This window comes from Poecilia latipinna, unplaced genomic scaffold, assembly GCF_001443285.1.
Source record: "Poecilia latipinna isolate Pla-1442-1.1 unplaced genomic scaffold, P_latipinna-1.0 Scaffold1033, whole genome shotgun sequence".
Classification (NCBI taxonomy): domain Eukaryota; kingdom Metazoa; phylum Chordata; class Actinopteri; order Cyprinodontiformes; family Poeciliidae; genus Poecilia; species Poecilia latipinna.
In genome coordinates, this window is record NW_015113649.1 from 231,329 (window position 1) to 237,986 (window position 6,658).

The following is a 6,658-nucleotide window of genomic DNA, read 5'->3' on the forward strand; positions in this document are numbered from 1 at the left end:
TTTACTTAAGTAAATTTTTTGAGTACTTTCTCCACCACTGGTGTTAACTAGCTACAGTAGTTGTACTGTACAGGTAGTTGGTGTAGCTGATCCACTTATCGAGTCGGGTAGCTAACTGACTGGCTTGCCAGCTATCCAATCAGCTAGCTAGCTGAGTTGACTCGATGTCTCAGATAGCTAGCTTACTTCATAGCTAGACAGCTAGCTATCAAGTCGGCAAGTTATCTGACTCGATGTTTACAAGTGGAGCAGCTACAGTTGATGTGAAGGTATGGAGGAGCCAGGGGCAGATGCTTTAAATCTGCTCACAGCTGGCAGGACACAGAGCTTCCTAACACTGATCCTCTGGAATGTGAAGGAATTCAAAGACACAGAAATATGAAAACCAGAGCAAAGCTTTAGTCTGTCAAGGAGCTCTGTCTGTAAAAACCAACAATTGGTCTGATTGCTAACCACTATCTTCCCATTTAATGCCTCAGCATGACATATCAATGCTTCTTCATGGAGGCTGTACATCCTGTGTGTGTGTGTGTGTGTGTGTGTGTGCTGTGTAAGTGAAGGGGGTTTCCCCTAACAGCATGGAGAGTGGCCAAAGAGGCCGCTAAATGTCGTTTGTATTCACTGGAGCTCAGTGGGAGAGCAGCTTCTGTGGTAAAACACATGCGTAGCGACGCGCAATCTTTCTCGCATGCTTTCCGAAGTCACACACACTCATGCCACCCTCTGACTTGGGCACAGACACCACGAAGCGGTGGAAGAATCACCCCTCACAATTGCGATTCCACACCTTTTCTGTTGTTGTCAGGCCCGTCAGACACGGCTGTCTGCGGATGCGGGACGGTTACGCCGCATTGTGCTGGAGATGGGGGTAAAAGCTGCTCCCGCACATCCAGTCTCCGTTCCAGCAAACAGGTTCTCTCATCCGTCACGTCAAGCAGGCTTCCCCCCTGTCAGCGCTGATTCCCTCCTTTCAAGCGAGAGACAAAAACAAAAACAAAACTGAGCTCCAGAGGAAGAGGTGGGGGCGCATCATGATGGGGCATGACTTAAGTTTCACACAAACCAGCAGAACATAATTACCCACAAATACACTTTACTAGCTCTGCTATAAATAGGACATCTGTTTGGCATTACATATGACTCACACAAGCAGGCAGGAAAATCTAAATAAACACATCCAGACCATCTTCAGTTTGCTGACCAACTGATGTGTTTATCCAGATACAGACATATTAGATCCCATCAACCGACACTCACCGAAAGCAGAAAAAAAGAAGAAGAGGCAGCGCTCAGTTGGTCCCTCTGGCTAATCCAAATGAAGTGTGGTTAAATTACCAGATCTTGTAGGAACAGGAGGTTTTGCTCAGCGCCTTGGCACTTAGAGCCGGTACGTGAGAGAAAAACGATGCAAAACAGACCTTGACTCAGTCAATGAGCTAAGCAGAGAGCAGGTTGTCACCACTCATGCATCCCGCTTCAACAGAACCCACCAGAACACAGAGTGGATCTGAGGCTCCACTGCAAAACACAAAATCTCACCAAATACTTTTGGTTTCCAGTGAAGGCTTGAAATAAGACAAAACTGACTTACAAGTAACTGTTTTGCAACATATAAGTCAATATTTTAGTTCTAACATGGTAAAAATGTCTTGAAATAATCTGCAAGTGGACCCAGCATTTTTCACAAATATTAAGTACTTCTTGACCCCAATCAAGCTTGGATATAGGAGAGATCCCAGGATTGAACCTTGGGGTATCCCACATGTGACTTCTGTTTGCGTACACCAACATTATGACCACCTGCCTAAAGCAGCTCTGGTCCAATCAAAGCATGGACTCCATGAGACTCTGAGCAAGCTGCGGTGTCTGGCATCAAGACGTCAGCGGCAGATCCTTTAAGTCTTGTAGCTTGTGAGGTGAGATCTCGGTGGATTGTTCTCGTTTGTCACCCACATGGATAATTTGGAGGCCTGTTCAAAACCTCAAAGCGACTCCTCCTGAAACCGCTCCTGAACCTGTTTGGGTTTGTGGCGGGACTCATTATCCTGCTGACAGAGGCTGCAGCCAGCAGGGGAGATCTTGTATATGTTCTTCAACAATGCGAGGTGGTAGGTGGCGAGTTACGTACATATGGACGGGTGAACTCAAGGCTTCCCAGCAGATAAGCCTGCATTTACCATGCTGTTTTTTTCCCATAGTGCATTGTTGTTGGATCTTTCTTTTCATGCCTTTTGTTGGCTCTTTAGTTGTAGACAGAGGTCTGCATGAGGGCAGCTCCAGTTGCTTCAAGCTTTTAAATGTAGAGGTGAGTTTCTTGCATTAACCCATTAGTTACTCAATTACTTCACTAATTTTTAGAAAATATACTTTAAATGGGATCTATTACGCCAAATCCATGTTTTTATTCATATTTTTATTTTGTTTTTATTTCTTATTTTATATTTTTATTCATATTCATATAAATAATATTTTTCATTAGTTTTTCAGTAATTGTTTTGTTTTTTTTGTACTTCCATTTGGGCCTAAACTACTTCTAAAACCGGTCCAAATACTAAAAAAAAACAAACAAACAAAAAAAAACAAACACACAAAAAAAAAGCCACCCAGGTTTTTCTTGCCAAAATTTTTAGTTTGTTTGGTGTCTGGAAAAAATAAGCAGTTTCAAAAACCTCCCGTTTGTCGCGGCGCACTGCGTCTTTACCTAGCAACTGAAGCCCAGCCCGTTACCTAGCAACCGAAGCTGAGCTCCAGCATCTGTACAATGGCTTCTGGAAAAGACAAGTGTTTTGTTGTTCACTTACTATTCAGAAACCACTTGCTTCATTCTTGTTGGTTGAGCAGGAGGCTCCACTTCTGCTTCTCAAAGATGAGCAGTTGTATTATTTTGCATCCGTTTTCAGCCATTTTCACATGCGAGGAAATGAAACAGTGGTGAACTGTTCACAAAGTCACTGGTGAACATGGGGAGTGAAGACTGACCTGTATGGTGCTACCATATGGATGAACTGCTGCAGCTAAAAATGCTAAAATGTTAGCATTGCCCATGCATTAGTTTGACTCAAATTGGATGTTTTCTTGTCTTTCCAGTTGAGTAGCCAAAACAATTTCACTCCAGGGAAATAGTGGTTCATGGATTTTAATTAAAAGTTCCTAGTTGCTTTATTTCTATTTTGAGCCTTTTTCCTCTCAATTATTGGCACCTTTTTCAGTCAACAACTGCGCAAAAGCTGTTAGATTTACTTTTAGTTAACAGTCGTGTTTCTTACTTGTGTTTGCATGTTGCAGAATAAAATGAGGGACAACTTCTCTCACAAAATGATGTAACCGATTCCCGAATCCTGGTTAAATCCTCTGAAGACTGAAGTCTTAACGAGCAGCTAGGAGCCAAATGTTTGACGGCTTTTCAGTAAGTTGAGTGAAAGAAATCAGTGAGTAATGTTGGCTGAACTGCTGGACGGCCATCATACTGCTGCCTGGAAATGACGCCACGTGTTTTTGTGTGTCTCTTACATGTTCATGTTCAAACTTAACCTTTACTTGGCAAACTTGAGCCTATAATTTATGTTTATAGCTTTCCATGGTGTGTCCTTTCTGCAAGCCTTGCATGCATAATTATGATCATGCACCGCTGATCATTTCTCCCTGCTAATGGCCCCTGTGTGTGTATGCATGTGTGTGTGTGTGTGTTAACAGTAGGTGTGGCTGCCCTCATCTCTCCTCCGGGTCACCTGCGTTGCAGGGCCACATTCCCTCATGTTCCCTCGTTTGGAGCCCATTAGAGAGGAAATGGGCCGCCGGTTATCAGGCCTCCATCCCCCAGCCTCGGTCCTCCGTGTCCCATCATCACCCGGCCGCTCTTGTTGTTTTCACAGTGTTAACAATCAAGCTGTGGCCCTCAGTGTTCCGGGGGCCTAATTGGGCTGGCTGCTGGCGTTGATTGTGATGGATGGAGGTGGCGGAGGGGTTAGGCTGGAGATTGGGCCTGCTGTGGATGCTCCTTTCATCTCCCTGCTCCAGTCTTTTGCTCCAGAAGATGAAGTCGAGGTTTATCAGTGGGTGCTGAGCAACACACTGCAGGCCTGACTCACTTTATCCACTCTAAAAACTGTATTTTAAACTGTAAATAAGTTCATATCATGGACTTATTTACAGTAACTTCACTTAATTCTTTTGGTTTAATGATGACAGCTTACTTTGTGTTCAATTAACTCAAAAGTTACAAATCTTTAACTTAAAGGAACTTTTACTTTGACTTTACTTGAAACAATTGAGTTTAAGTTGATCAGTAACGTTTTATTTGAAGGGACACGCTGCCATAAACATGACACCCGTTAGGAACATGAAGGAGTCTTCATGAACATCTCCTACTGTCGACATAAAGTCTCATTCTGTAAATAAAGACACTTTAAAAGTGTCAACTGTGTCCCCTAGCAACTCATGCAGAACTCCAGAACATTTGGTCAGCTGGTTTTACCGCTGCATGCACCGTAAAATGGCTGCTGGAAACAAGTGTTTTGTTGTCGACAATCATCTAGAAACAACTTGCTGCATTGTTGTTGGTTGTGCAGGAGGCTCCATTTCTGCTTTTCAAAGATGTACAGTTATATAATTGCGCATCTGTTTGCAGCCATTTTCATGTGTGAACATAAACGTTGACTTGGTCAGCAGCAGATTAATTGGATTTTAAGAGAAAATCTGGTTTCCAGCTGATTCTTTGTGCCTTTGCCTGAGTTTTTGATGATGAAAGCAGACCGACGTCTTTCCTTGTTATCCTCCATCTCTCTGTTTTCTTTATCCATTTTTTTTTTTTTTGGCCAGTTGCGGTTAAGCAATAGCACTTCTGAAATGAGACCAGTGTTACCTCTGTTTGCAGAGCACTTAGGACCATTGGCAGCTTGCAGACCATTTGCTTATCTTTGGTGCGAGGTGTGTGTGGTTTGTGTGTCTGTGGTGAACCCCAACCCTGTCTGGACTCATCAATCACTACGACTCTGGGGCCGATTGACTCGCCAGGGCCTTTTGGACCCTTGCATGGAGAGAAAAAAGCTCTGATGAAGATTTACATGTTTGGTTTGTAGCAATGTGCGTCTCTGTACTTTAGAGGTTACACCAAGCAGTCTCTCATTTGCTTAGTCAAAGTTGTGGATAGACTAACAGCTCTGTGAGCTTAACAACTATAGTTTGCATAAGCGACTGCTGACAACGGCAATGTTGTGCAGCAGGACTAAAAGGTGGCGCATAAGCAAAGTAGGCCAAAATGCCTTAAAATACACCTGGGGCTTTTTGTGGCGAAATTTTCCTCATTTCACCTCTAGAGCTTCCCATCCTCCCATGGGGTTGAAATGGGAAGTGGGAATATGAATATAATAATATATTAAAATATATCTAAATGCCATCATAGTACCTGATAGATAACAGACAGCTAAAAATAACTTTCATTCCTACACTCATCTGCAGCTTTCCTCCGATACTCGGAGAGTATTTTAAGCGGGATGCAGCATCACATCCAGCTTAAAAAAACTCCAACTTTTCCTTTAATAAAGGATACAAGCCTGGAGTTTGCATTTTAAGCAAATACTGAGACATGTTGTACGCAATAGAATGTTACAAAAGCCCTATTTAGAAGCAATACACAGAAGAGCAATCTGTGAATTCATGAGTAAGTTTGCATTTAAAAAAAACGGAGTCTGTTAAATGCTTGCAAGTCAGCTTCGCTTTATTTTAAGTGTACTAAGATATTTCTACTAGAAACTAGACAAAAAATAATAAGATTTTGTGCTTTGTAGTGCATCATATCTGAAAGGGGACCTATTAAGCAAAATTCACATTTTGCATTTCCATTTGGTCTCTCCTGTTTCTAAAAACAACTCAAGCACTTTAAAAAATAAACCACACAGCTGGTTTTAGACGGGGCGTTTTGTGTTTAAATATGTATCTATATGGATGGCGAATGACTGCGCAGTGGTGCAGTTGGTAGCGCTGTTGCCTTGCAGCAAGAAGGTCTCCCTGTACATACCTGGGTTCTCTCCGGGTGCTCCTGCCTCTTGCCTGATATGTCTCGTTGGAGATGGGCACCAGGACCCCGCCTGACCCCACAAGGGACAAGGGATGGATGGCTGATTGATGCTTAGTTGTTTGCAGCATAGCAAATTGAACTTTGAGAGACTGAGTAGACTACATAGGACTTTTTTCTTCAAGCTGCTCCTTTTCATTTGAAACCTTCGCTTATGTCAACAGGTGACATGTTTATTTTAAACTGTAAATGAATAAAATAAACAAATATATAATAATTATTTTAAAAAGTTAATACAGAATTCCACACATCACCTAGCAACACCAGAAGAGTTCCATATGTTACCTAGCAACACGAAAAGAGTTCCCATACATTACATAGCAACACCAGTAGAGTGCCATATGTTACCTAGCAACATCAGAAGAGTTCCATATGTTACCTAGCAACATTAGTTGCGTTCCATATGTTACTTAGCAATACCAGAAGAGTTCTATATGTTACCTAGCAACCCCAAAAGAGTTCCCATACATTACCTAGCAACACCAGAAGAGTTCCATATGTTACCTAGCAACATCAGAAGAGTTCCATATGTTACCTAGCAACATCAGAAGAGTTCCATATGTTACTTAGCAACACCAGAAGAGT

The 6,658-nt window shown here is 42.4% G+C and overlaps 1 long non-coding RNA gene across 2 annotated transcripts in view; it reads right to left on the minus strand.

The window, feature by feature from the left end:
• Window positions 1–43: 43 nt before the first annotated feature.
• Window positions 44–6,658, minus strand: part of LOC106958948 (uncharacterized) — a 19,897-nt gene continuing 13,282 nt past the window's right edge. For both annotated transcript variants that reach the window (XR_001427259.1, XR_001427258.1), the window contains exon 3: window positions 44–967. This is a non-coding gene — a long non-coding RNA (uncharacterized LOC106958948). The remainder of the gene's footprint in view (window positions 968–6,658) is intronic.